The sequence below is a fragment of the Mustela nigripes genome, chromosome 6, assembly GCF_022355385.1.
Source record: "Mustela nigripes isolate SB6536 chromosome 6, MUSNIG.SB6536, whole genome shotgun sequence".
Classification (NCBI taxonomy): Eukaryota; Metazoa; Chordata; class Mammalia; order Carnivora; family Mustelidae; genus Mustela; species Mustela nigripes.
In genome coordinates, this window is record NC_081562.1 from 129,447,833 (window position 1) to 129,468,368 (window position 20,536).

The following is a 20,536-nucleotide window of genomic DNA, read 5'->3' on the forward strand; positions in this document are numbered from 1 at the left end:
GGGCTTAAGTGGGTAGGAGAAGAATCAATGAAACAAGATGGGATTGGGAGGGAGACAAACCATAAGTGACTCTTAATCTCACAAAACAAACTGAGGGTTGCTGGAGGGAGGGGGGTTGGGAGAAGGGGGGTGGGATTATGGACATTGGGGAGGGTATGTGCTTTGGTGAGTGCTGTGAAGTGTGTAAACCTGGCGATTCACAGACCTGTACCCCTGGGGATAAAAATACAAGTTTATAAAAAATTAAAAATTAAAAAAAAAAGAATATCATAAGAGAGGGGTGCCTGGGTGTCTCAGTAGGTTAAGCATCTGCCTTCAGCTGTGGTCATGATCCCAGGTTCCTGAGATGGAGCCCTATGTCAGGCTCCCTGCTTAGCAGGGAGCCCGCTTCTCCTTCTCCTACTTGTTCTCTCTGTCAAACAAATAAATAAGTAAAAATAAAATCTTAAAAAAAAAATCATCAGAGAAAATACATTTCCAGTACCATACGTAAAGAATCTAAGTAGCCCCAAGCAGTTCAAACCCGTGTTGTTCAAGAGTCAACCACAGTCCCATTTGTTTATTTTGCTTTGTGCCTTTGTTTTTGGTGTCGAATCCATGAAATCACTGTCCAGCTCAATGTCATGAAGTTTTCCCCAATGTTCTCTTCTAGGAGTTTTACAGTTTCAGACCTTATGTTAAAGTCTTAACTCCACTTTGAAATACTTTCTGTGTTTGGTGTATAATAAAGGTCCAATTTAATTTTTTTCACATGTGAATATCCACTTTTTCCAATACTACTTGCTGAAAAGACTATCCCTTCCTCATGTGTATTCTTGCTTTAACCCACTGACCCACCCAGGCTCTTCTTAGCCTTGTTGAAAAACCATTAATTATGTATATGTGGATTTATTTCTGGCTTTGTATTCTGTTCCATTGCTCTACAATCTGTCTATACGCCGATACCATACTGTTTTAATCACTATAGCTGTGTAATATATTTTGAAACCAGGAAGTATGATAGCTTAATCTTTGCTTTTCTTCCTCAAGATTGTTTTGACCACAGTTCTTTGTGGTTTTATACGAATTTAAATATATTTTTTCTATTTATATAAATGTGCAATTGGCATTTGGTAGAGATTGCATTAAATTTTTGGATTGTTTTGAACAGCATGGACATTTTACCTTCTTTGTTTATTTTTTCAATTGATAACTTTTTCAAGAAATTATTTATTTATTTATTAAAAGATTTTATTTATTTATTTGATAGAGAGAGACAGAGAGAAAAGGAACACAAGAAGCAGGAGCTGGAGAGGGAAAGCAGGCTTCCCGCTGAGAAGGGAGCCCAATGTGGGGCTGGATCCCAGGACCCCAGGATCATGACCTGAGCTGAAGGCAGATGCTTAAACCATTGAGCCACCCAGGCACCCCAAGAATTTATTTATTAATGAGGCGGGGAGAGAGGCAAAGGTAGAGGGAGAAGCAGGCTCTCCGCTGAGCAAGAAGCCCAATGTGGGACCCCATCTCAGAACCCTGGAGTCATGACCTGAGCTGAAGGTAGATGTTTAACCGACTGAGCCACTCAGACACCCTCAACTGATACTTCTATTATTTATTTAATAGATCATCAACTTTGTCTCCTTACCTATCTACAATTGGAATTTCATTTCCATGCCAAGTAATGAAACAATGACAAAGCTAAAAAGAATAAGCTACTTCAAAAAGAGAAGTTAACAAATATCATGGAGGACAAGGGGTGTTAGAGAGGAGAAGGGAGTTGGGGTAAATTGGAAGGGGAGGTTAATCACGAGAGACTATGGACTCTGAAAAACAATCTGAGGGGTTTGAAGTGGCGGGGGGTGGAAGGTTGGGGTACCAGGTGGTGGATATTATAGAGGGCACGGACTGCATGGAGCACTGCGTGTGGTGAAAAAATAATGAATACCGTTTTTCTGAAAATAAATAAATTGAAAAAATTAAAAAAAATATTGGAATAAGTGAAAAAGATCGGTATGAAATAAAGACTGAAATTATGGCAGATAAAAAAAAAAGAGAAGTTAACAGAGTTCATTTTCTTTTAACAGGCAAAATATAAAAATATGTACTCTTAGGGCACCTGGTTGGCTCAGTGCGTTAAAGCCTCTGCCTTTGGCTCAGGTCATGATCCCAGTGTCCTGGGATCGAGCCCCATGTCTGGCTCTCTGCTCAGTGGGGACCCTGCTTCCCCCTCTCTCTCTGCCTGCCTTTCTGCCTACTTGTGATTTCTGTCTGTCAAATAAATTTTAAAAAATTAAAAATACGCACTCTAGAATGCACAATGGCTTAGACACTAAGAAATTCAAATGGGATCTTGAATAACGGAGGCAAATCCAGGGCACAATAAAGAAGACCTGAGATACTGTGCAACTGTTTAAGGGTTCCTGGGGCTGCATCTCTCGGCCATTAGCTGAATCCTGACGTGGGGGAAGATTTTATCTAATGCCGAGTGGAGATGCGACAAGTGTTAAGCTGATTTAGGGATGGTGCATAGGAACCAAAAGGTTGGAATGTACTAAACACTGCTTAAACGTTCCACCCCAGGAAGAACTTACTTTCCAGGAACTTTAAGCTGGCACACCCCCAGCGCTCACACGGCTGACTTTATTTTCTGTGTTCCATTTGGCACAGCAAGTGGCAGTGTCTCCATCACCTATGATGGTGATGCAGACCCTGGCAGTGGCTTTTACCACCTCATTCAATGGGGGCTTTGGTTCCTTGGGTAAGTTTCCCATTCAGATATGCCCACAGGTCCATTACACACAATCTGTTTAGCCCAAGCAACTGCCTCAGTATACTTCTTGCTGCTCTCAGACCACAGTCCAAGCCCATTCAGCCAGCAGGGATGCCAGAAACCACTGTGGCCCAGCCAGTCTTGGCATTCTCATCAAACTCGCCAGCACTGACAAAGTCAAGAGGCAAGGAAGTTTTCATACCCTTCTTCTCAGCTTTGGACGGGTCTTTGATGATCTAGGCTCCCTCTTCATCAAACACAGAAGTGCCAGTCTTTATGTTGTTGAACACCTTAAGGAAGGCAAAAGCCTTCCACCACCAACAGTCACCTCACTGACTTTGTCCAGCATATTATGGACCAGCTTGGGCTACTAAGGTGGACATTTTAAAAACATTATCTTCCAATCCATGAACACATGACGTCTTTCCATTTATTTGTATTTTCTTCAATTCCTTTCATTAATGTTTTGTAGTTTTTAGTATATAAGTCTTTCACCTCATTGGTTAAATTTATGCTTAAGTATTTTTCTCTTTTCAGTGCTATTACAAATGGTTTTCCCCTCTGGTTTTCTTTTCAGGTAATTTGTTATTACTGTATAGAAACACTACTAATATTTGTATGTAGACTATATTCTGCAACTTTACTCAATTTAGTTATTAGTTCTAATGGGCTTTTTTGTGTGTGACATCCTTTAGGTTTTCAACATATAAAATTATGTCATTTGCAAACAGAGATAATTTTACTTCTATCTTTCCAATTCAGATGCTTTTCATTTCTTTTTCTTGCTAAACAACCCTAGCTTGGAAATTTGCATCACATTAACTGATTTTCATATATTGAACCATTCTTCCACCCCAGGGATAAATCCCATTTGGTAATGGTTTATTGTTCTTTTCATGTGTTGTTGAATTTTTTGGTTATTTGGCTTGCTAGTATTATGCTGAGGAATTTTACATCTATGTTAATCAGGAATATTGGTCTGTACTTTTCTTTTCTAATAATGTCTTTGTTTGGCTTTGATATCTTGGTAATGCTGGCCTTATAGGATATGTTGGGAAATATTCTTCCTCTTTGGAAGAATTCACCCATGAAGATATGTGGTCTTTTTCTGTGGTTGGGGTTTATGATTACTGATTAAAAATAATCTATGAATCAAAAGCAATTCAGTAATGTAGCAGGATACAAAGTCAATGTACAGAAATCAGTGGCATTCTTATACACTAACAATGAAAATACAGAAAGGGAAATTAGAGAATTGATTCCATTTACTAGAGCACCAAGAACCATAAGATACCTGGGAGTAAACCTAACCAAAGAGGTAAAGGATGTGTGCTTGAGGAACTACAGATCACTCATGAAAGAAATTGAAGAAGACACAAAAAGATGGAAGACCATTCCATGCTCTTGGATCAGAAGAATAAACATTGTTAAAATGTCTATACTGCCTAGAGCAATCTATACTTTTAATGCCATTCTGATAAAAAATTCAGTATTGTTCAAAGAGCTGGAGCAAATAATCCTAAAATTAGTATGGAATCAGAAGAGACCCTGAATTGCTAAAGTAATGTTGAAAAACAAAAATAAAACTGGCGGCATCACGTTACCTGATTTCAAGCTTTACTACAAAGCTGTGATCACCAAGACAGCATGGTACTGGCATGAAAACAGACACACAAACCAGTGGAACAGAGTAGAGAGCCCAGATGTGGACCCTCAACTCTATGGTCCAATAATCTTCGACAAAGCAGGAAAAAATATACAGTGGAAAAAAGACAGTCTCTTCAATAAATGGTGCTAGGAAAATTGGACAGCTATATGTAGAAGAATGAAACTCCACCATTCTATTACACCATACACAAAGATAAACTCTAAATGTTAAAAGACCTCAATGTGAGATAGGAATCCATCAGAATCCTAGAGGAGAACATAAGCAGTAACCTCTTTGATATCAGCCACAGCAACTTCTTTCAAGATATGTCTCCAAAGGGACGCCTGGGTGGCTCAGTTGGTTAAGGGGCTGCCTTCGGCTCAGGTCATGATCCCAGCATCCTGGGATCGAGTTCCGCATCAGGCTCCTTGCTCTGCAGGGAGCCTGCTTCTCCCTCTGCCACTCTGTCTGCCTGTGTTCACTCTCTCTCTCTTTCTCTGACAAATAAATAAATAAAATCTTTAAAAAAAAAAAGATATGTCTCCAAAGGCAAAGGAAACTAAAGCGAAAATGAACTTTTGGGATGTCATCAAGATCAAAAGCTTCTGCACAGCAAAGGAAACAGTCAACAAAACAAAGAGGCAACCCACGGAATGGGAGAAGATATTTGCAAATGGCAGTACAGACAAAAGGTTGGTATCCAGTATCTATAAAGAACTCCTCAAACTCAACACACACAAAACAGATAATCATATCAAAAAACGGGCAGAAGATATGAACAGACACTTCTCCAATGAAGACATACAAATGGCTATCAGACACATGAAAAAATGTTCATCATCACTAGCCATCAGGGAGATTCAAATTAAAACCACATTGAGATACCACCTTACACCAGTTAGGATGGCCAAAATTAGCAAGAGAGAAAACAACATGTGTTGGAGAGGATGTGGAGAAAGGGGAACTTTCTTCCACTGTTGATGGGAATGCAAGTTGGTGCAGCCACTTTGGAGAACAGTGTGGAGATTCCTCAAGAAATTAAAAATAGAGCTTCCCTATGACCCTGCAATTGCACTACTGGGTATTTACCCCAAAGATACAGATGGAGTGAAAAGAAGGGCCATCTGTACCCCCAATGTTTATAGCAGCAATGGTCACCAAACTGTGGAAAGAACCAAGATGCCCTTCAAACAGATGAATGGATAAGGAGGATGTGGTCCATATACACTATGGAGTATTATGCCTCCATCAGAAAGCATGAATAGCCAACTTTTGTAGCAACATGGATGGGACTGGAAGAGATTATGCTGAATTAAATAAGTCAAGCAGAGGGAGTCAATTATCATATGGTTTCACTTATTTGTGGAGCATAACAAATAACATGGAGGACATGGGGAGATGGAGAGGAGAAGGGAGTTGAGGGAAATTGGAAGGGGAGGGGAACATGAGAGACTATGGACTCTGAAAAATAACCTGAGGGTTTTGAAGGGTGGGAGGTTGGGGGAGCCAGGTGGTGGATATTAAGGAGGGCATGTATTGCATGGAGCACTGGGTGTGGTGCAAAAACAGTGAATACTGTTACACTGTAGAGAAATTTAAAAAAAAGATATTAAAAAATAATCTATGAATCAAAAATAATTTAATTGCTAATTATAGATAGGTTTAGGTTTTCCATTTCTTCATGATTTAGCATTTGGTAGAGTTTATGTTTCTAGGAATTTATCCATATGTTTTTAGGTTATCCAATGCATATAATTCACAGTAATTTTTTCATAGTTCACAGTAATTTTTTGTGATCCTTTTTATTTCTGTGATGTAAGTTTTAATATCTCCTCTTTTATGTCTGATTTTGTTTGAGTCATTTCTCTTTTTTTCCCTAGCTAATCTAAGGGTTTCTCATTTTTGTTGATCTTTTTCAAAAACACCTCTTGATATCTCTATTGTTTTTGTTTTATTTCTGCTCTAATTTTTATTTTATTTATTTAAATAAATTTATTTATTTATTTATTTATTTAAATTAAATTTATTTAAATTTTATTTTATTTTATTTCTGCTCTAATTTTTGTTTTTTCCTTCCTTTTGCTAATTTTCAACTCAGCTTGTGATTTTTTTCTAGTTCCTTGACATGAAAAGTTACTTTATTTGAGATCTTCCTTTCTGATGTACATGCTTTTAATTATAAACTTCCTTCTTATTTCTGCTTTTGCTACATCCCATACCTTTTGGTATGCTGTGGTTTTGTTTTCATTTGTCTCAAGTTATTGTATAATTTCCATTTGACTTCTTGTTTGACTCATTAGTTGTCTGAGAATGTGTTTTTTGAATTTCCACATTATTTGTGAATTTTCCAGTTTTCTTTCTTGCTATTAATTTCTAGTTTCTTCCTATTGTGGTTGGGATATGTTTGAAATATTAAGACTCTTTTTGTGGCCTAATATATGATCTATCCCGGAGAATGTTCCATGTGCACTTAAGAAGATTGTTTGTTCTATTGCTATTGAATGGGATAGTCCGTATATGTCTGTTAGGTTCCATAGTGTTATTTAAGAATACCATTTCTCTATTGATTTTCTGTCTGAATGTTGTTTCCATTATCGAATGTGGACTATTAAATTCTCTACTATTATTTTGCTATCTATTCCTCCCCTCAGTTTATCACTGTTTGCTTTCTATATTCAGGAGCTCTGATGTTGGGTGCACATATATTTATACTGGTTGTATCTTCTTAATGTATTCACTTGTTTTTAAAAAGATTTATTTATTTGTTGGAGAGAGAGTGAGAGGGTAGAGGGAGAGAGAGGATCAGAGAATTTTTGAAGATTTCATTTTTTAAATTTTTATTTGTCAGAGAGAGAGCAAGCACAAGCTGGGAGAGAGGTTGAGGGAGAAGTAGGCTCTGAGCAAGGAGCCTGATGTGGGACTTGATCCCAGGACTCTGGGATCATTACCTGAGCCAAAAGTAGAGGCTTAATCTGAGCCACACAGTCACTGTATTGACTCTTTTTACCATTATTTAATGTCCTTTGTGACTGAGTCACACAGAGTCTCTGTATTGACTCTTTTTACCATTATTTAATGTCCTTTGTCTCCTGTGAGAGCTTTCACTTATAGTGTATTTTGTCTGACATAAATATTGCTGCCCCTGTTCTTTTGGTTACCAATTACATGGAATGTGTTTTTCCATTCTTTTACTCTACATGTGTCCTCTAATCTAAAGCAAGTGTCTTGTAGATAGCATGTAGTTGAATTTTTTTTCAAAGATTTTATTTATTTATTTGACAGACAGAGTTCACAAGTAGGCAGAGAGGCAGGCAGAGTGAGAGGGGGCGAAGCAGGCTCCCCTCCAAGCAGGGAGCCCGATGTGGGGCTCGATCCCAGCACTCGGGGATCATGACCTGAGCCAAAGGGAGTCTTTAACCCACTGAGCCATCCAGGTGCCCTATGTAGTTGAATTTTTAAAATCAATTCAATCACTCTAAGCCTTTTGATTGGGAAGTTTAACTTATTTACATTTAAAGTAATTATTACTATTGCTATTGTTAGTTATTTTCAGTCTGTCTTGTAGCTCTTTTGTCCATCTTTTCTTGTCTTGCTAGCCACTTTGTATTTCATTGATTTTGTAATGATATTTTTTTCCTTTCACTTTTATTTTGTGTATCTTCTATCTGTTTTATTTTTGTGCTTACCATGGAGTTTTCATAAAACATCTTAGAGGTTTAACAGTCTACTTAAATCTAATACCACCAATATTTAGTCATTCTTAACTAATTTTAAAAACAAAGTAAATATGTCTTTCTTGCAATGACTACAGCCTGATTCTTTATAATGTTTATTGACAAAACAAACATTTCACTTTGACATTTTTGGTTTAACTTTTGAACTAAACTAAACCAGATGTTAGTTTACCAATGTGTATATTTTACTTGGAGAACATCTATGCTCCAAGTGAAATATATTTTCTCTGAATCTAACACAATTGTTTTAAAAAACCTAACACTGAAAGAAGAAATTTGCCTATCTTTCAAATTACAAAACATCCTAACAGTTGCTGGTATAGCTAAAAGAATTTCAATTTTTTAAAGTAATAGGATGATAAATTTCTTTTAAAATGTCATGAAGAATTTACCATCAAGGTTAAAATGAATTTATGTGAGAGTAATAGAAAATGATAGAAGGAGGAAGTAAACCAGGCAAGATGTCACAGAAACCCAAAGCATTGATGATTTCAAGAGGAGGGGTTTATAGTATGAATGCCACTGCTGAACTAAAGAAATAGAAATAGAAAGAGAATTAGAGCAGGCCATCCCCTAGTATTGCTCATGATAAAGATCCCAGGAAAGAGGGATGATTAACAGTGCAAGGTGATAGTTAAATAGCTATAAGTGACATGGTCTGTCATTCCGTGGCCCTCCTTGACCCAGCACTAATTTATCTGTCCAGTTTTCTCCCCAGGGTAGGCAAGAACAGGTCTTCTACCCTGCACTGTTTTTCAGTTCCTTTCTGGAAACTCTCATCTCTGTTTCCCACTCCTGGGCAGCCCTTCTTCTGCATAAACTATACCTGTCAAAACCATACCTTCTCCAGCTTTATGTTAAACATTTCTTTCAAAGCAATCTCCATCCCTGGCAGGCAGATGTCTCACATTCCTTTGAACTTTCATGTCCGTTTTCTACTTCCCACACCACTGAGAATATTTTTGTTATATATTTACATATACACACACACACACACCCCCCAAACTACTATATATATGAAGTGTTTTTTGTTTTCTTTGATAGACATATTAATTTCTCTTTGAAGAGAAAGAGGATCTGACTCAGAATTTACTACATCTCTACGACTGCTTGGAAAAGAAAACTGTGCTTTGCAAATAGTTCATTCATCCTTCCCTCCACTTAGCAACCTGAGGGCTGACTCAGTTCAGATGCTGTTTTTGGTACGGATACAGCAGTGAAAAGATGGAGAGGCTCCTGCCCTCCAGGAGCTTACTCTCAGTGTTTAAGAATTGCATTACTAGTTATGGATTTTCCCAGTTCTAAAGATTTATTATACTTCCTCATTACAGTAATATTAAAAAATATATTTAAGTATTCTCTTTTGAGATGATCTTATAATTATTTTATATCTGAAAGAAAATATCAGAAAGATGATTTTCAAAAGGAAAATTACTGATGACAATCATCATTCAGAAAATTGAAGACAAGGAGATATTTTCTCAGAAAAAATAATCAAACTGATCTAATTCTTTAGAGCTAAGCTTATAAACACTGGGGCGGAACATCCTAGAAGAAAAAAGACTCTGGTATAATGAGCTTTTAATGTTTTCGGTATATCACTGGAAATATAATCTATCAGCCTAAGAGAGAAGCTGCTTTTTCACTCAAGAAGTAACAACCTCCAACGTCCTCAAGTTGCCAATCTGTATGGAAACATTTAAAAACCACTACATGACAGTAAATCCCATTAAAGGCTGCAGTGTGGTACTTAGAAAAATAATGCATTATAAAAAATGATGACATACTGTCATTGACACACTGTCCCAAACTCAATAGCTATTGCTAAATCCATCCTGAAAATAGGAGACTGAAACATATCATAATATTAACTATTAGTATTAGCAGAAATTTGGGAGACTGTGATACTCTATTTCATAAAGAGAAAGAAATGGAAATATTTTAACATCCCTGAGGGTATGAGTTAGCATTTTAAGTCATCATGGATAGGAGTCGTCTCTTCCTCCTTCTTCTTCTTCTTTTAACTAGGCAATTTATTGTCACAGAATTAGGAAAGGCTCAAAATTTTCTTTTTCTCCTTCAGAAAATGATCAAGATATTTGTTGATCTCAGTTCTGACCTGATCTTTTCATCCTTTATATATAAACAACCACAAGAAATCCTCACAGAACTTCCTCATGATTGCTTTACAAAATCTTTAAAAACCTTCAGCATTTTTTTACCCCTCAGTCTTTTTTATCCACCTATGATTTGAATTTTTCATCTATCGCAAACTTGATATCCAATGACTATTTATAAAAATAAAACAACAAAACAAAACACACACACGCAAAACAGGTTCTGGAGAGCTACAGTACAATATAGGGCTCATAGTTAAAAATACCATATTGTCTACGAAGAAAAAAACTGGTGGTTGCCAGAGGGAAAAAACTGGTGGATATAGGGAATGGGCAAAATAGGTGAAGGTGATTAAAAGGTACAAACTTCCAGCTATAAAATAAATAACTCATAGAGAGGAAAAGTACAGCATAGGGAATAGAATTACTATTGTAATAATATTGGATGGTAGCAGATGGTGACTGCATTTATCATGGTGCTCACTGAGTAATGCATAGAAGTGTTGAATGACTATGCTGTACACCTGAAATAAATGGGACACTGCCTGTCAACTATACTTCAATAATACATATTTTTTTAAAAAATTAGCACTAGGGATGTAATATAAAATATAACTATAGTTATATACTGGTCTATGGTATATTTGAAAGGTGTAACGAGAGTCAGTCGATCCTAGGACTTCCCATCACAAGGGAAATTTTTTTTTCCTTTTCTTTCACTTTATTTTTTATGTATATGAGATGATGGATGTTAACTAAACTCATCGTGGCAATCAGTTCACAATATATGTGAAGTAAAATCTTAAATATACACAGTGCCATATATCAATTAGATCTCAATAAAACTGGGATTAAAAATGCTGGCCTGTATACTTAAAAATTTGCTAATAGGGAAGATCTTCTGTTAAGTGTTCTTACAAAAATACAGAGAAAAAACTGAATGAATGAATGAATGAATGAATGAATGAAAGGAAACTTTAGATTATGGATATGTTCATGGCTTTGATTCGGTGATGGTTTCATGGATGACTATTTACCCCCAACTCATCAAGCTGTATTTATTAGAGATCTACAGGTTCAGGAAGAGTCACATACTTGGAAAACTCCAAAAAACATTAGAAGACTGGGAATGAGTGATAATTTGGAAAGATATCAAATGAAAACTTGTTAATGAACTTTCCTCTAATTTTGATATTGATACTAACTTAAACCCACACTTTTCAAACACTGATGAACTGGTAAGCATGCTTTCTTGACATTATATGATTTTTTTTTTATTTTCAGCATAACAGTATTCATTATTTTTACACCACACCCAGTGCTCCATGCAATCCGTGCCCTCGCTAATACCCACCACCTGATTCCCCCAACCTCCCACCCCCTGCCACTTCAAATCCCTCAGATTGTTTTTCAGAGTCCATAGTCTCTCATGGTTCACCTCCCCTTCCAATTTTCCTCAACTTCCTTCTCCTCTCCATCTCCCCATGTCCTCCATGCTCTTTGTTATGCTCCACAAATAAGTGAAACCATATGATAATTGACTCCCTCTGCTTGACTTATTTCACTCAGCATAATCTCTTCCAGTCCCGTCAATGTTGCTACAAAAGTTGGGTATTCATCCTTTCTGATGGAGGCATCATATTTCAGAGCGTATATGGACCACAGCTTCCTTATCCATTCGTCTGTTTGAAGGGCATCTTGGTTCTTTCCACAGTTTGGCAACCGTGGCCATTGCTGCTATAAACATTGGGGGTACAGATGGCCCTTCTTTTCACTCCATCTGTATCTTTGGGGTAAATACCCAGTAGTGCAATGGCAGGGTCATAGGTAAGCTCTATTTTTAATTTCTTGAGGAATCTCCACACTGTTCTCCAAAGTGGCTGCACCAACTTGCATTCCCACCAACTTGCATTTCCCTTTCTCCACATCCCCTCCAACACATGTTGTTTCCTGTCTTGCTAATTTTGGCCATTCTAACTGGTGTAAGGTGGTATCTCAATGTGGTTTTAATTTGAATCTCCTTGATAGCTAGTGATGATGAACATTTTTTCATGTGTCTGATAGCCATTTGTATGTCTTCATTGGAGAAGTGTCTGTTCATATCTTCTGCCCGTTTTTTGATATGATTATCTGTTTTGTGTGTGTTGAGTTTGAGGAGTTCTTTATAGATCCTGGATATCAACCTTTTGCCTGTACTGCCATTTGCAAATATCTTCTCCCATTCCGTGGGGTGCCTCTTTGTTTTGTTGACTGTTTCCTTTGCTGTGCAGAAGCTTTTGATCTTGATGAAGTCCCAAAAGTTTATTTTAACTTTTGTTTCCTTTGCCTTTGGAGACATATCTTGAAAGAAGTTGCTGTGGCTGATATCGAAGACATTACTGTCTATGTTCTCCTCTAGGATTCTGATGGATTCCTGTCTCATGTTGAGGTCTTTTATCCACTTTGAGTTTATTTTTGTGTACGGTGTAAGAGAATGGTCGAGTTTCATTCTTCTACATATAGCTGTCCAGTTTTTCCAGCACCATTTATTGAAAAGACTTTTTTCCACTGTATATTTTTTCCTGTTTTGTTGAAGATTATTTGACCATAGAGTTGAGGGTCCATATCTGGGCTCTCTACTCTGTTCCACTGGTCTATTTGTCTGTTTTTATGCCAGTACCATGCTGTCTTGGTGATCACAGCTTTGTAGTAAAGCTTGAAATCAGGTAACGTGATGCCATTATATGATTTTACTTGAACTATCACACACAGATTTTCTTAACTGACACTAACATCTCTCTTCTCTCCCTCATGTAACATGTATGAGCTATGTACAGTGCACAGGGCACTGGGGAAAGGATGGGAGATACACAGGACCTACTAGTACACCTGTCCTCAGTGCCTTGACTTTTTTTCCTAAGGCTCTATGTTAGTTCATTTTACAACACCTTTTCCTAAAAACTATAGGAAACCTCTTAGAGGTTTTAATCTGATGTAAATCCCCAAAAGGACAATTTGGAATGTGGTAATCCCTAAGTTTATCTGAATAAGGATTCAATTTTTTAAAAAATTGCTGACTGTCTCTAAGCCCTATAAAACACGATGTGATAAACACCACATTTCAGTGAAGAGGGCAGGGCAAAAGGATCCAGGAATACTTGTTGCTGTAACGACCGATTTTTCATTCGTGGTTATAGGTAATAAAGTATAATCTGTCTGTTTCGAGATCAATCAGAGCATCTTGAGTAGCAATCAGCTTTTGTCCTCAAGAGACTTGTTTATTCCCTGAATTATGTCCTCCCCTTGGTTATGATATAAGACCCCAAATTAAATTCTTTGAGCAAATAGAGGAAACACAGATGAGATAAAGGTTTTCTTCACTGAATTTCTAAGGATAATATTGAAAATCTATTTCAAGTATTTCAAAGTGTGAGGAAGATAGGTAGGTAGAGGATAGGAATCTAAGAAGTCTGATAGGGAGAACTGCCAAGTATGTAATTTGTATCTAGAGCCATTTACAAAACCTATAAAAAGATTAATCTGGAAGAATTACTAAAGAGAACTTCCTTAGGAAGAATATTCTAGATTAATCTGAAATTGTTTTATTTCAGATAAATATACACATTCTCAGTCCTAAGAGGTAAATATCTAAATATCTTGAAGTAATTTCTACTCTAAAGGATAGGAGTCCAAATAGCAAAAGCAAAAATATTCTGAACAGAACAAACTCTAACACACAAAATACCCTACCCTGAATGACCCCTTTCCTGGAGTGGCTTCTGTTCATCAGGAAGACTTTTGAAAGTTACCTTTAAAGAGTAAGTCTCCCAGAGCAGTTTCAGGACCCTGACTCTGACAGTGAAAGAAGGCCAGCCACAGCATATCACTACTCTTATGACAAAGTTTCACAAGTGTAGATTTAAACTTACACTGATTAAAATAACCAAAACAGACATTCAGATGTCACCCACGATGTGCTCATTTCTGCCTTCATACTTCTTCTCAAACTATAACTTTCCTCAACTTTCCATTAATCCATTTATCTTCCCTCCAGAAATCCCAAAATTAATTTATTCTAAGTGATCATTTTTTATTATTCAGTTTTTGAAAAATATTTATGGAGCAGTAGATATATAATGGAAAACAAAACAGATGTGGTTTCCAACTTGCTTTTTATTGGGAAAGATATTTAACCTAATAATCAGAAATAGTAATATATACTAAGCAATAGTGATAAATGCCATAATATGAAGGAAATGTACCGTAAGCAGTATCTACTGTATAGATTTTAGTATAAGTATATTGTGTATAGCATATGGTATGTAGAATATAGCAAATAGCACATAGCATATGCCATGTGTATATAGTATTTAGCACAAGGTAGCTAAATGAGTGCCCTGAGAGGGTGAGTTGAAGAGTGCTTAGGAGTTAAGGATGGGTTGTTGGGAGAGAGTTCCAGCCAGGGGAAACAGGCTATAATTGGCCCTGAAATGATAAGGAACATGGCTCCTTTGAGAGACTAAAGATCAGCATTGCTTGGAGCATAGGAAGCATAAAGGGAACTGTAACTCCAAATGAGGCTTCCAACTTGTCTCTCTTGTATTGCACAACTCCCTCCCTCCCCCCTGAATAATTCACCTCCCTCATGGGGCTTGATGAGGGTGGCAGAGACAGTTTGTCTCCAAGGACCACCCTGAAGGACATCACAGAGCAAATTCTTATACTGTGGCCAAGTAGGGAGGCTCCTTTGATGCCAATACATCAGCCAGAATAATCTTTCCGATATCTATCCAATTATGAAAGATCCACTGTTTAGATCCTGACCCCAAGCCCTCCCATGGCTCTTGAGATAGTGTCCAAAACTCCATCATGGCCCAGACCAACTTCTGTGGTCTGGCTCTTGACTCAGGTTGTTCAGATTGTCATCTTATAAGGCCTCACTCTGACTTTTGACTCTACTTTGGAAGAGAGTTAACGAGCTTCATGGTAGCAACTACCCTGTCTAGTCAGAGATATTCTATTTTCTTTTAATTCCACCTATGAGTCATATGATCAACATGGCCAGATGTTAAGTGAGTGTGGGATCTTCAACTAGCAAATTAATTTTGCAAAAAAAAAAAAAAAACCTGAAGAAAGTTCTTAGTGCCATAGAAGTGAGCTGGGTCAAGAAAGCCACTGGACATCCAGTTTCTGGATAAACAGAATCTATTTATTTGTGTTCCCTGTTGAGTATAGTGTCTGATATAAAATAAACTGTTGTTAAATGTTTGTGGAATCAGCAAATATTTTAAACCATTCAAGCCCAACAGTGCATTTTAAATAATCATATTTTTCATGGGATTAATTGATCAATTACAGTATAATTTAATATCTTAGTATTGAAATAAGCAAATCAATCTGTGGAGATTAAGTAAATCATACTCTGGGTCACATCATTAAAGAACAGGTCAGGGAATTGAACTGAATCTGCCTCTGAATGCCATGATCTCACAAAGCACCAGCCTCTTTCTCAGAAGGTTCTTAATGATGATTTTTTAAAAAAGATTTTATTTATTTATTTGATAGAGATCACAAGTGGGCATAGAGGCAGGTAGAGGAAGAGAGGAGGAAGCAGGCTCCCTGCTGAGCAGAAAGCCCAATGCAGAGCTCGATCCCAGGACCCTGGGATCATGACCAGAGCCAAAGGCAAAGGCTTTAACCCACAGAGCCACCCAGGCGCCCCAGGTTCTTAATGATGATTAATGAGATGCCCAACCATGGTGACAGACAAGCTAACCAGACAGACAAAGGAAGCTCCATTGGGAGATCTGGTTGTTTGTTTGACTTTGCCAGTGCCTACGCAGTTATGTTCCCTATTTCCCTAACTTGCTCAGGGATGTCAGAAAGAAGCATTTGTGGGGGAGTGAGGGGAACAGCAGTCATGTCTTTGTTCATGGTGATCCACCCTGTGAATTATCACTACCTGGTTTTCCCAGCCACTCAGCAGTTCCCTCAAGCATCTCTGCCAATTGCTTAGAGAACATATGAGCTGAAATGCACAATGCATTCTGAAGCTAAATATTTGATTTTTAATATATATTTCACTGATTCCTGCCATTAATGTGCATAATCATAATCACATTTATCATTATATTCATTTGAAGTTGGCAGTGTGAAGATTACTTGTGAATCATTCCACCTGAGACTGAGAACATGTTTTCCTATGGAAATGACATTATACATTGTAGCTAATGTCTGCAGGCCAATCTAAAAATAGGATATTGATTTATGTGGCACAAATATTTATTGCATGTGGAACATTTCTGGACCAGAATGAAGTAGCAAAAGCACAGAGACAGTGATTGTTTCTCCGTATACTAATAAAAAGCTGGTGGAGGTTGAAGTGGAACGTATGGATCATCTTATTCCCAAAGGTCAAGGAGTGGGAGTGATGGTGGTGCCACCCCAAGCCCAGAATCAATAGGACCTGGAAGCTCTTAAGATAGTAAGAAGACAAGACTGATCAAAGTAAGAGGTGACTGTTGAAAATGCATTCCGTCCTCCTGCCAATTAGTTATGTTTCTTTAAATTCATTTTTTTTTATTGCTGCCTGTGTGACCTGATTTATTTATGTCCATGAGCTTCAGTTTCTTTCCATGCTTGTTGGCAACAGAACAACTACATTGATAATTTGTAGGAAAGATTAGAGATCATACACTTGATGCCCCTAACATCATGACTGGCTCAAGTAGGCATTCTATGAACAGCATCTATCACCACTGTTATTTCTACAACTACTACCATGATGTCTACTGCCAGTCTCACCACCATGATTACTTTTACTATTCACTGATTAAATAAATGAGCTGACCCTAGAGGATTTGTTTCCCACCACAGCCTTCAAATGTACTCTACTGGATCTCTTTCCTTTTTCTTGACATCTCAGGAATCACATCATTGTAGGTATTAGTGAGTTGTAAAACTTTTTAGTATTAGGGTACAGTTAAGAAATGAAAGTTTCTACCTCATCTGGTTTAAAGCCAGTTTAAAGGTAATTCCCACGCCTCTAAGCTTAGAGTGAACCCCAGGGTTCAAGGACCGCAAATGCTGGTGGTCTGCCCGCTTAATCCCAATGCCTCTGGCTCCTTGGCTTCTATCAGCAGAAGGAAAGTGTGAAAGAAAAAGGGACTGAGCCCTTTTTAAAATTAGCTAGTGCTCTTTGGATCTCTCTCTTCGGGGGCAGAATGTCATGGCAGGTACCAAAATCCATGAGGAAAATTTATGGATTTTTCAGAAAGTGCCACCCCCTCCTCCTGGGCTCTCTCCCACTGCCATTCTGACTTGAGTGAATCACTCAGGTTGACACTCTTCTTCCACTTACCCACTTACCCATGTCCAGTTCTCAGTGGTAAGCCCACAGACCTTTTGTGTTACCTAACATTCCAGCAGGGGAGGGTGTTGTCAAGTAACTCAAGATGGGCTAGTTTCTTGCCATCTATTAAACAATGGGAACAATGAGCATTGTTTCCGCATATCACATCTGCCCTTTGCCCTTGCTCCCAGTACAAGCTACCTTATGCCTTCCCCTTCAGACTTCTCCAGGTGGAGTGTATGGGGAAGGAGAAACATCACAAGCTTTCTATACTCCCCTGTTCTCTGAAGACCCTTCTTTCTAATGAATGAGAAATTCTCTAACATAAAGTCTTCCATACTTTGGTCTCCTCTGGAGATATGTCTGGGTTCTCTCTTTAGACTCTAGAACATCTTATCACCCATTGTTTTCAGCACTGAGAGTTGACTATTGACAAAGAAGAATATGTTTCAGGTCTTTCCTTTTATCCAAGTATACTGGAACACATGAAGGAGCGCCTTGGGGAGGAGGTAAGGAAGGAGAGTGAAAATATGCTCTGGCAAAGTCTTCTCTCTCACCTGCTCCCCTGCTCCTTGTTCATCCTCCAAGTATGGAGTTCATGCCCTCAACAAAGCAGCAGTACATTTGGAAGAAAAAAAACAAAAATTGCATGTGGTGAGGCCCCTGGGTGGCTCAGTGCGTTAAGCCTTTGCTCAGGTCATGATCTCAGGGTCTTGGGATCGAGCCCCAAGTCAAACTCTCTGCTCAGCAAGGAGCCTGCTTCTCTCTCTCTCTGCCTGCCTCTCTGCCTATTGTGATCTCTTTGTCAAATAAATAAATAAAATCTTTTAAAAAAAAATGCTTGTGGTTAAGGACAGATTGGACACCACATGGCAAGAAGAAAGCAGGTTTTCCCATAGTATAAGAGAAGGTGAAAGAAAATCCATATGTCTACACAGAAGATTCATGTGTAAGGCATTTGCGTAAACTGATTCATTAAAACCAAGAAATACCTGGGATACCTGGGTGGCTTAGTCGGTTAAGTGTTTGACATTTGGACTCCCAGTTTACAGTCAGGGTCCTAAGCCAGACAAGGATCTCTTGGAAGCTTGGTGGAAAAACAAACAAACAAACAAACAAACAAGATATTGTTATTTAATAGAATCCAAGGAAAGAAAGTATTTTATGAGGAGATAGTCAGCAGAGTCCAAGCCACAAAAAGGTCCAGGAGAATGAAGGTCAGTCAACGATTGTGTAAGGTGTTGGAAACTACTTTAGCAGTTCAATTTTGGTAATGCTAAGCCTAGAAAGCAGCGTAAGAACATTAAGGACTTTTCAGTGAAGGTATCAATCAAAAACATTTTTTAGTAGAAGCAAAAAGGAAATAGCATAGTAGCTAAGGAAGGAAATTGAGTGAACCAAAGATTTTCACAATTTTCAAGCTATGAAGTGCATGACAGTAGTTGAGAAGGAAGTGGGAAACTTGAGGAGGCTAAGAAAGGAAGGACTGATCCTGAGAGTAGGTTCCTCAGGAGTTGGAAACTAAAGAATAAAGTGATTGATAATGATTGACAGGAATTTGTTTTTAGGCTTATAATTCAGTTTTTCCTTTCTTGACTCAGAAGTACCACAAAAGTTCTGATACTGCCTTTACTGAACTGAAATGTGATCCATCATTTTCACCATGGTTTGGAAGAGTGTGGATGAGTAGATCGTTACACTCCACATTTTAGGGATTCTCAGACCCCGATCCAGGAGCCTCTCCCACACAACACCAAGCAATTCTCAGACACCAGCAGAATGTCTGAACTTCAACTCAATTCTGACATCTACCCAGATGCATCTATACCAGAACTCCACAGGTTAAGAGTTCAGTCCCACAAGATGGACATTTCCCAGCCCCTACTTCAGCTGTAGTTCCCAGGCTGCTACCTCTGTTCTGACCCGCTGGCTACAGGTTGGAAGTTCCAACACTATCCTCCATAGGTTTGATTAATTTGCCAAAGTGGCTTACAAAACTCAGGGAAAACTTACTTATATTTACCAGTTTGTTAAGGGATAAGATAAAGGACAAAATCAACATTTGGATGAAGAGATGCGTAAAGCAAGGTGTGAAAAAAGAAAACAGAGCTTCTATGCCCTCCCCAGGTGCACCAATCTCCCTGCTTCTCCACCTGTTCATCAACCCAGAAGCTCTCTGAATGCAGTCCTTTTGGGTTTCTATGGAGGCTGCATTACATAGCCATGACTGATTAAGTCCCTGGCCATTGTCTGATTCAACCTCCAGTCACTCTCCCTTCCCCAGAGGTCTAGGGCTGAGACTGAGACTTCTAACACTCTAATAACTTGGTTGGTCCTCCAGGCAACCAACCTGACATCCTTACCCAAAGGCTTTGGAAAGTTGCCTCACTAACACAACAAAAACCACCTTTATCTCCCTTATCACAAGAAATTTCAAGAGTTTTAGGAGCTATGAGCCAGAAACTGAACAAAGACCAAATACATAGGAGAAATACATATTTGGCCATTTCTTGTAAGTCACAGTATTGCTCCCCATCCTCTCAGACCTTTAAACATATTATATTATCTCTGTATACCATTTTTAGAAGTCACGAGATGCCATTAATACTTTATATCACCCTTTTTTCCTTGTGACTTATTTTCATCACTGCAGAAAAAAATATTTTAAAGTAGATGGATTACAGCTGCTGGCCAATGCCTTGAAATCTTAATGATAACAAGTTCAAATTGAATTTACTAAACTAGCAAGTGAGGATAACATGCAAGATGATATAGTGATTGCCATGTAATTGCCAATATGATTCACAACCTGTTTAGATTTTTTTCCTTTTAGTTCTTGTGCATATAACTTGGAATGCCAACAGATAGCATGGAATTTTTATCTCAATATAGATGTGTGCCCAGCAAAAACTGAGTTCCGGTGATGGTTATTTTTGAGATCAACAGAATCAAATATCA

At 38.0% G+C, this 20,536-nt stretch overlaps 1 protein-coding gene and 1 pseudogene across 4 annotated transcripts in view; both read right to left on the minus strand.

Moving 5' to 3' along the window:
* PLXDC2 (plexin domain containing 2) overlaps positions 1 to 20,536 on the minus strand; it is a 463,944-nt gene that overhangs the window by 175,427 nt on the left and 267,981 nt on the right. The gene's annotated exons all lie outside the window — the stretch shown is intronic.
* On the minus strand, positions 2,531 to 9,017 carry LOC132020218 (phosphoglycerate kinase 1-like; annotated as a pseudogene).